We start from the raw sequence: 7,804 nt of genomic DNA, 5'->3' as shown, positions 1-7,804 counted from the left end.
ATCATATAAACATTTAATGCACTAAAATCTAACTATACTTTATGGTAAGATATATTAAAATATAAAAAGAGAAGAGCAAGACAATCATAAAGAATTTACATTGTGTGCATAATTCACAATTATGTCTGCTGTTCTCATCAATCAACCCCTAGATTAGCATCTATTATACTGTTTATAAAGCAGTTTAGATTTCCAGAGTATATAGCAAGAGTATATAACTTAATCTTACTCTGTTCCTAGGAAAGATAGATCAGTCTTTAATTGGTATTTTAAATCCTCCAGGAAGAAATCCACACTAAAGAAAAACTACAGCAGCATCAAAGGGGTCTTTGATCAAGAGAATATATGTCAGAAATTATTTTCCTTTGGTGTAATGAGTGATAATCAAGAAGATATGGCTATCTAGAAAGAAGGTATAGTCCATAAGGCCTTTGCATGGATTGCTTCTTCTTGGAATGCTCATCATGACTAAATCCATCACTTTCTTCAAATTTTGATTCAGATTTTCTCAACATGGTCACCTTTGATCACTGTTTTAAATTCTACTACCTTGTCTCCCTGACAGTCTGGTGCTCCTTACCCAGTTTCATTTTCTTCTCTTTCCCATTTTATTGCCTTTTTTATTATCTGAATTTTTCCTGTAAGTGTCATATGCGCATAGTACTTTTTTCTTTTTAATGCTGAACCACTTTCTATAACACTGCCTTCAGTGGGAGGTTAATAAATATTTCTTGAATAAATAAATAAATAAATAAGTACTACTTACTTTTGTTCTTCTCCCTTTAGTATTATATCTATTTATATTGAATATATAAGTTGTCTATAATTTGTGGAGTATTTTTTCCATCTGAACGTTACTTTGTATTATCATTTTTATTATGAAACCTTGCTGATTTACGAATATGCCTGAATTGATAGAAACCAAATATTCAGTCTTTTATAAAACAGTAATTCTCAGCTTCAGTGTGATAAGGAAAAGCAGTCTGCTGACAGTGCAGAATTTCAGTACATATACCACACATTCTCATTTCGTAAGTCTAGGATGGAGTCAAAAAGTCAACACAATAAATGAGCAATGCAGATGCTTTTTGATACAGGTGGTAATCTGACAACAGTTTAAGAAATACTTTGGTCTGCCCATAAATTGAATATGATAAATGCTACCTTTGAGTGATAAGCATCCTGTAGATTTTTAATGAATAAAGTATAATGCGTTTGCAGTTTGTTTTATATAGGGTGGATCAAAATAATAAAATTTTAAAAAATTTCTTTGTTTTCTGGTGCTTTATTGATGCCTCACATTGATTTATGTTAATTTACATTTATGCTACGTGGTAATTAACAAAAGATTTCTACTTCAGCTAGAATAATTTCCCTGCCTTGACTGATTTTCATCTCTAAGTAAAATTTAAGATCTACTTTTATGAGTAAATCCTGTAGTTAACCCCGAATATTTTGGTTTAGACATGGTAATTAGAATACAGTTATTTATTTTCCAGAGAATTCCAACGATCAACACAATTTAAACATATTCCTTTTAAGACTGCTTTAGCTACATTACCAATTCAGACTTCTTTCTCAATTTATGTAACTGCTTGCAAAGTTATTATGTTTTATTTTTTAGGCTAAATTCCTCTTTATTCGCAGCAATAATTATTACAACCACTCTTGACAGCAGAATACAGATGAACTTCTCTGTTGCAAAAGATAATTGGTCATTCTTAGCAAAAACCAAATATATACACCTGCCTGAAATTCAATAATCTATACTAAAAGTAGACTTCCATAAAAAGATAAAATAAATAGCATAACACGCCATAAAAGCAAGTTGGGTGATAGAAGTAAGATACAGAGCAAACCACTTTCTATTTTTTATATCAAAATCACTATTAACTTTTTGACTGTTCCTTTAATAAGGCTTCCCTGGGGCTCAGACGGTAAAGAGTCTCCCTGCAGTGCGGGAGACCCAGTTCCGATTCCTGGGTCAGGATGATTCCCTGGAAAAGGAAATGGAAAACCACTCCAGTATTCTTGCCTGGAAAATTCCATGGATGGAGAAGCCTGGCAGACTACAGTCCATGGGGTCGCAAAGAGTCAGACATGACTGAGAGACTTCACTTCCTCTTTCTTTAATAAGGCTTCTTAAAAACATGAACACTGTTGAATTCAAGGATTTTAAAGTGAAAAACAAAGGATGTATTTCTCAAAATTGCATTAAAAATGGGTGTGAATTGACTTTTCTAGCTATAGGCATGAAGATATTTTCTTCAAAGTAAAAGAAAGAGCTGAAATAAGTCCTTCTTAAATGAAAGAAAAAAAGATCACTGTGACTGAGGTATTGCAAATTGTTGCAAATCATGAATTAGTCAGATTATCTCAAAAATATCCCATTTAACTCTGTGTTTAATCCAGCTTTGTATGAGACAGTCTGAGGTTTCTGTCATCCCCAGGTTTGATTCGTTTATCTCTCAGTAGAAGGGCCACAACATTAGTTTGTAATTTAATTTTATAAACATTTATTGAGCACATACACAGAAATATGTACTTATTACTAGCAGGAAAGAATGAAAATACAGATAAAAGAAAACACCCTACAGTAAAAGTGGCTATCAAACTGATAGAACTAGAATAAAAAATGATTTTGCAAGCTGTTGATTCCACAGTTAATTGTTATTATATAAATTTTCAGTAGACCAAAACTCTTTTATAATGAGAATTAGCTGAGCAGGCAAAAACTCCAAAAAACCCAGTTTGTTTTTTTTCAAACTATCAGAGAACTGAGGACATAAAATCACCATTACACACTACTGTTTTTATCCCTTACTATTTGTAACGTTTTGTGTTGAGAATCTGACACCTGTTGCCATGGATGTTCCTCACTGTTTGGTCTCCACTCCCTTTCAAAAGATTTCCTGTATCGAAGAGGCTGAATGTCTGGAAACCAAATGCTGTAATGAGAAAGTACTAGTGAGACATTTGGAAGACAAAAGAGAGAAAGAAGCTTTCTTTCTCTTTCTATAAGCCATGGGATATATGGTAGAGTTTGGCAGATACATAGTCTTAGAGTAGTCTCAGTGATTTTCCTGGATTACAGTCACCTCTGACCATTGATAGTCCCTCCTCTCTAAGGCCAACCTGAGAGCTGGAGATGACTTTGCCTGAATTTTGTTTCTCCATTTTTGTAAGAGTTTGTGAGCACTTCATTCTTCGTATAAAATTCCTTCATTCATTATTCCTAGAAGATACGTCTTTTCCATTTCCTACTTTGACACCGAGTCTTATAACCTTTTTCCTCTATACTGAATTTAGGTGTATTTAGGTCATGCTCAGATGTAATCATGTATGTACATGTGCACATATATATATATATATATACATATTTTTTCTAGAGATCCACAACACAAGGTTATCACCAACTCAAAGAAAACATGGTTAAATGGGAATGCTGAGAGTAAACATTCAAGTGACCCTTAATATAGATAAAATACCTTGAAAAATTTAGTAAGTCAAAATAGAGAATGCTATTCATATTGACATCTTTATATTTAGGAAATAATATAACAAGATTTGGTTTTACTTGACTAGTCTATAGAAAATTTTAGAAAGCAAGAAAGTATTTTTAAAGTTAGCAAAATAGATTTATCTTTAGGTTAAATAAAAATAATTCTTCTCAATAGTAAGTGTGCAGAATTTTACTGGCCTTTAAATATGATAGCTGTTTTTTTGATTGGTTCTGCCAACAAAATGCTCCAATGATAGTGCTAATTATATCTGAGTGAAGATGATAGAGGATAATTATAGAGTATAGCATATGTATGTATCCTACAGCAGAATATGATCCATTTGCTTTAGAGACCCAAGTTAAACTTAAATAGCTAAAATATTCTTTGGATGGGCTCGCTTTTGTTTATTTATTCTAACATGAATATGTACAACAGATAATATTGTCTATACCCATAAGGAGCTCAAAGATTATTTTCAACATTGCCATTTTCTTATTCTAGGGCCTGACTCAGAAAAACTCAAAGAAGCACATTCCCTTCTTCTAGATGTTGTAGTAGTTAGGATACAAATTATTTGACAACTTGGTCATATAGCTTTAATAACGTGAATAGGCTCTGTTTCAGCACATACCCAGGGATGTGTAGCTCCATCAAACTAAGAAATTGCAGTAGTATAAAAACTTGTTTTGTAAATGGGGCATTTTAGCAAAGCATTTAACAATAATTTTGCTGGAGATTGCAGTAAAAGAAACAAGACGTCCCCACATCAGGCCTGCAATACTTTTTCTTGTAAACATTTAAAATGAAGGAATTAAAGGAGCATTTGTTCTTTATGTCTACCGTTTCACCATTTGAGGCTTTGTACACTAAATTTTAGCAGCAAATGATTATGCTTCAGAAGACAGCTACCTTTTATTTATTGTAATGTATTTTTAAGGGAAGAACAGAGGATGATTTATCTACTGTAAATACAATTGAGATTATTTGTTGGCTGGGAAATCACGTTAAAGCCACTAATCTGAGGTATGCATAACAAATCAAACCTGCATCTTTAATGCAAAAGATTTTTCAGCAGGTGTATTAGAATCTATGAATACAGCTTTATTTAATGTTCAAAGAAACAACTTCAGTTTCTGAGTTAAATATATCGTCTGCAATCATTTTGAAGGCAAGAGTACAAAGCATATATGTATGAGTATAATTATTATAATTTCTAAAAATTCTGTTTATATGAGGTACAGGATTCAAACTGTATTAAGCAGATAAATCTATAAGATAAATTTAAAGTGATCTTCATGTGTGGTGAATGCTTTCTTTTTATTTACCGTAACGGCAAACTTTAGAGTTGAAATTCTAAGGTATGTATTTATGTATGTACATTAAAAGATTCTAAGTCAGACCCCTTATTCCAGGTAAAATCTCATAAAGACTATGCCCAGGTGGAGGCAGGGCACCAAAATCAGAGGTGGAGGGAGAGATGAGGATCCAATTTTCCATGGTTGAGTTGAAAGTCCAAACTCATAAAGTAGGGAGTGCCATTCTGTGGACAATTACTAAAAGACATGTTTGCAAAGATCTGGGGTTTGGGCATCATTGTAACACGCACTATTTTTTGTGTAAAAAGGATGTTATATAGCCTCCCCAGTTTCCAAATCCAAGGTAGATGTTCTACTGGACCTGACACTGACCAATATTTTGCAACACAGACTCATGTATTTCATTAAGAAGTAAAAAGTATAGAGTAGCACATCGGTGATGGTGGGAAAAAGAAATATAAAGTCCCCTTAGCTTAGAACTCCTTTCTCTGAAAATATGTGACAAGCATACTTTCTAGGATATTGCCTTTGAAGCAGAACCACATTTCAGTTCACTTATCTCAATATGTCTCTCCAAGTTGGCAACTGGTGTCTCTCTCCAGAAAGAGTTATTTCTAAAATATTAAGAGCAATTAAGGAACCATGGACTATCTTTTAAAACAGAAGAGTTTTATGAGACTTTAACTTTTTTTAAATTTTGTCCTCTAGTTCCTGAATTCTGTTCTATATTTTAACTTCTGATGTATTCTGCTTTTTCTCTCCAAGTTATTTTCTGGAAGCTGTTTTTGTAGAGCAGCTATGGTTTTCTGAAGGTGGTGGTAGTTAAGCTTCCTCCTTATGTTGCAGGGTTGAACAGATGACATTCTTGAGTTTTTTTGTACTTGGGGTAGTTTCACATAGGACTTTTTTCCCTCTGAAAGTTTAATAATACCCTACATAAATCTTGTGATATTTCCATTGACTTCCATCTTTCAATTTTTTTTACACTGTTTTCTTATCCCAGATATTTTCTTTGTTCCCAAATTGGCTTGGGGGATTTGCTCTAGAAATTTTTTTTTCAATCCTCTCTTGGTCCTTCTAGTGTTTGCTTAAGCTTACAAACTTGTGTTTTAAAAAAACAAAGATATCACTTTGCTGACAAAGATATATAGTCAAAGCTATAGTTTTTCCAATAGTCATGTACAGATGTGTGAGTTGGACCATTAAGATGGTTGAGCACAGAAGAATTGATGCTTTTGAAATGTAGTGCTGGAGAAGACTTGAGAGTCCCTTGGACTGCAAGGACATCAAAGCAGTCAATCCTAAAACAAATAAATTCTAAATCCTTATTAGAAGGATTGAAGCTAAAGCCGAAGCTCCAACACTTTGGCCACCTGATGTGAAGAACCGACTCATTGGAAAAGACCCTGACGCTGAGAAAGATTGAAATCAAAAGGAGAAGCGGGTGGCAGAGGATAAGATGGTTATATAGCATCACTAACTCAATGGATATGCATGAATTTGAGCAAACTCTGGAAGATAGTGAAAGACAGAAGCAATGGCATGCTGCAGTCCATTTGGATGCAAAGAGTAGTACACAGTTTAGCAACTGAACAACAAGAACCGCAAGACACTTCCTTAAGAGTGAATGGTTTTGATTTGTCTTCTCCAAAAGCTGTCCTTACTCTTTGATCATCTATTTATAATATAAAGTTATACCATAAGTTTCTTTAATTTTTTGAGATATTTTGAAAAAATTTCTCCATTTACTCTCCACGCAGGTGATAAATTCTTATTACCAGGAGGGATTCCAACAAGAACAACAACAAAATAGTAATAATTACATCTCTGAGGAAATTCTGAAAAACAGGATTCTGGTGCTCAGGGTTGTATTTTATACTGATCATATATTTTGTTATATATTTTATTATATACTCTTAATTAAAAAGAATTGCATTTTAACATGTTATGAGGCTTTAAATTGTCATGGGGATTGAACCTGTGTCCTCTGCAGTGGAAGCACAGAGTCTTAAACACTGGGCTATCAGGGAAGTCCCCGAAAAAATTATTTTTGAAGAACAGCTTTAATCATGAATATATTTAGGATATATTAATTCATTTAGTTAGCATGAGATTGTGAGGTAAAATACAGGATACCCAGTTAAATGTGAATCTCTGATTATAAAATGAACAATTTTTAGGATAAATATGTCTCACTAAAAGTTTGATACATATAGAAAATAAAAACACAAACACCCACATTAAATACAGTGGAGATTAAAGAGAATCCAATAAAGAACAATGTTTTTCAGGAAGTATTTCATTTAGCAATTTCAAGAAGTCCAAAATTTATGTATTTCTGGAAAATGTTTTTCTTTAATAGATGAAACATAGAAGAAAAAAAAGCTATTCGAAACACTTATTAGCTAATCTTAACATTGATGAGATTACCACTACACATAAATCAAGTAATAAAGAATAAAATGTCCTCAAAATCTGGAAGAAAGCACGACTAAGTGAGAAAAATCACAAGCAGCCAAAAATTGTTATAAAACATTTTACCATATCTAAAAACAAATGACAATATCTGAAATATATTGGCAGTGTCCCATACAGCTGGAGATACAGTTAAGGCAGTCTTTCTCATACTTTAATTGATTTATAAAAAGCTCTTCCCGTTAGTTTCTAGTTCTTTAGATTACTGTTTCCTAACATCTATGCTACTAAAATGAAAGATTCTGATTATTAATTTGTTCTGAGGAAAAATAGTAAATCCTTAATAGCTTATGAACTCTATTTCTAGTTAGGTGCTGTAGTACCTGGATTAAGTGAGTTCAAGTGTCACTGGCACACTCTATTCCTCTGTAAAATACCTGGGATCCTGTCCATTCTGTGCTCCTTAAATTGAGGCTTTGGCATTCATGGGGGTAAGATATATCTTTCCAAGGTATCCAAAAACCCATAGAACAAATGTGTGGAAACTTATTAAAATACGGAATGAATAAA

Source organism: Moschus berezovskii, chromosome 12, assembly GCF_049115385.1.
Source record: "Moschus berezovskii isolate FMDL1 chromosome 12, NW_MosBer_1.0, whole genome shotgun sequence".
Taxonomy (NCBI): Eukaryota; Metazoa; Chordata; class Mammalia; order Artiodactyla; family Moschidae; genus Moschus; species Moschus berezovskii.
This window is presented reverse-complemented; position numbering follows the sequence as displayed.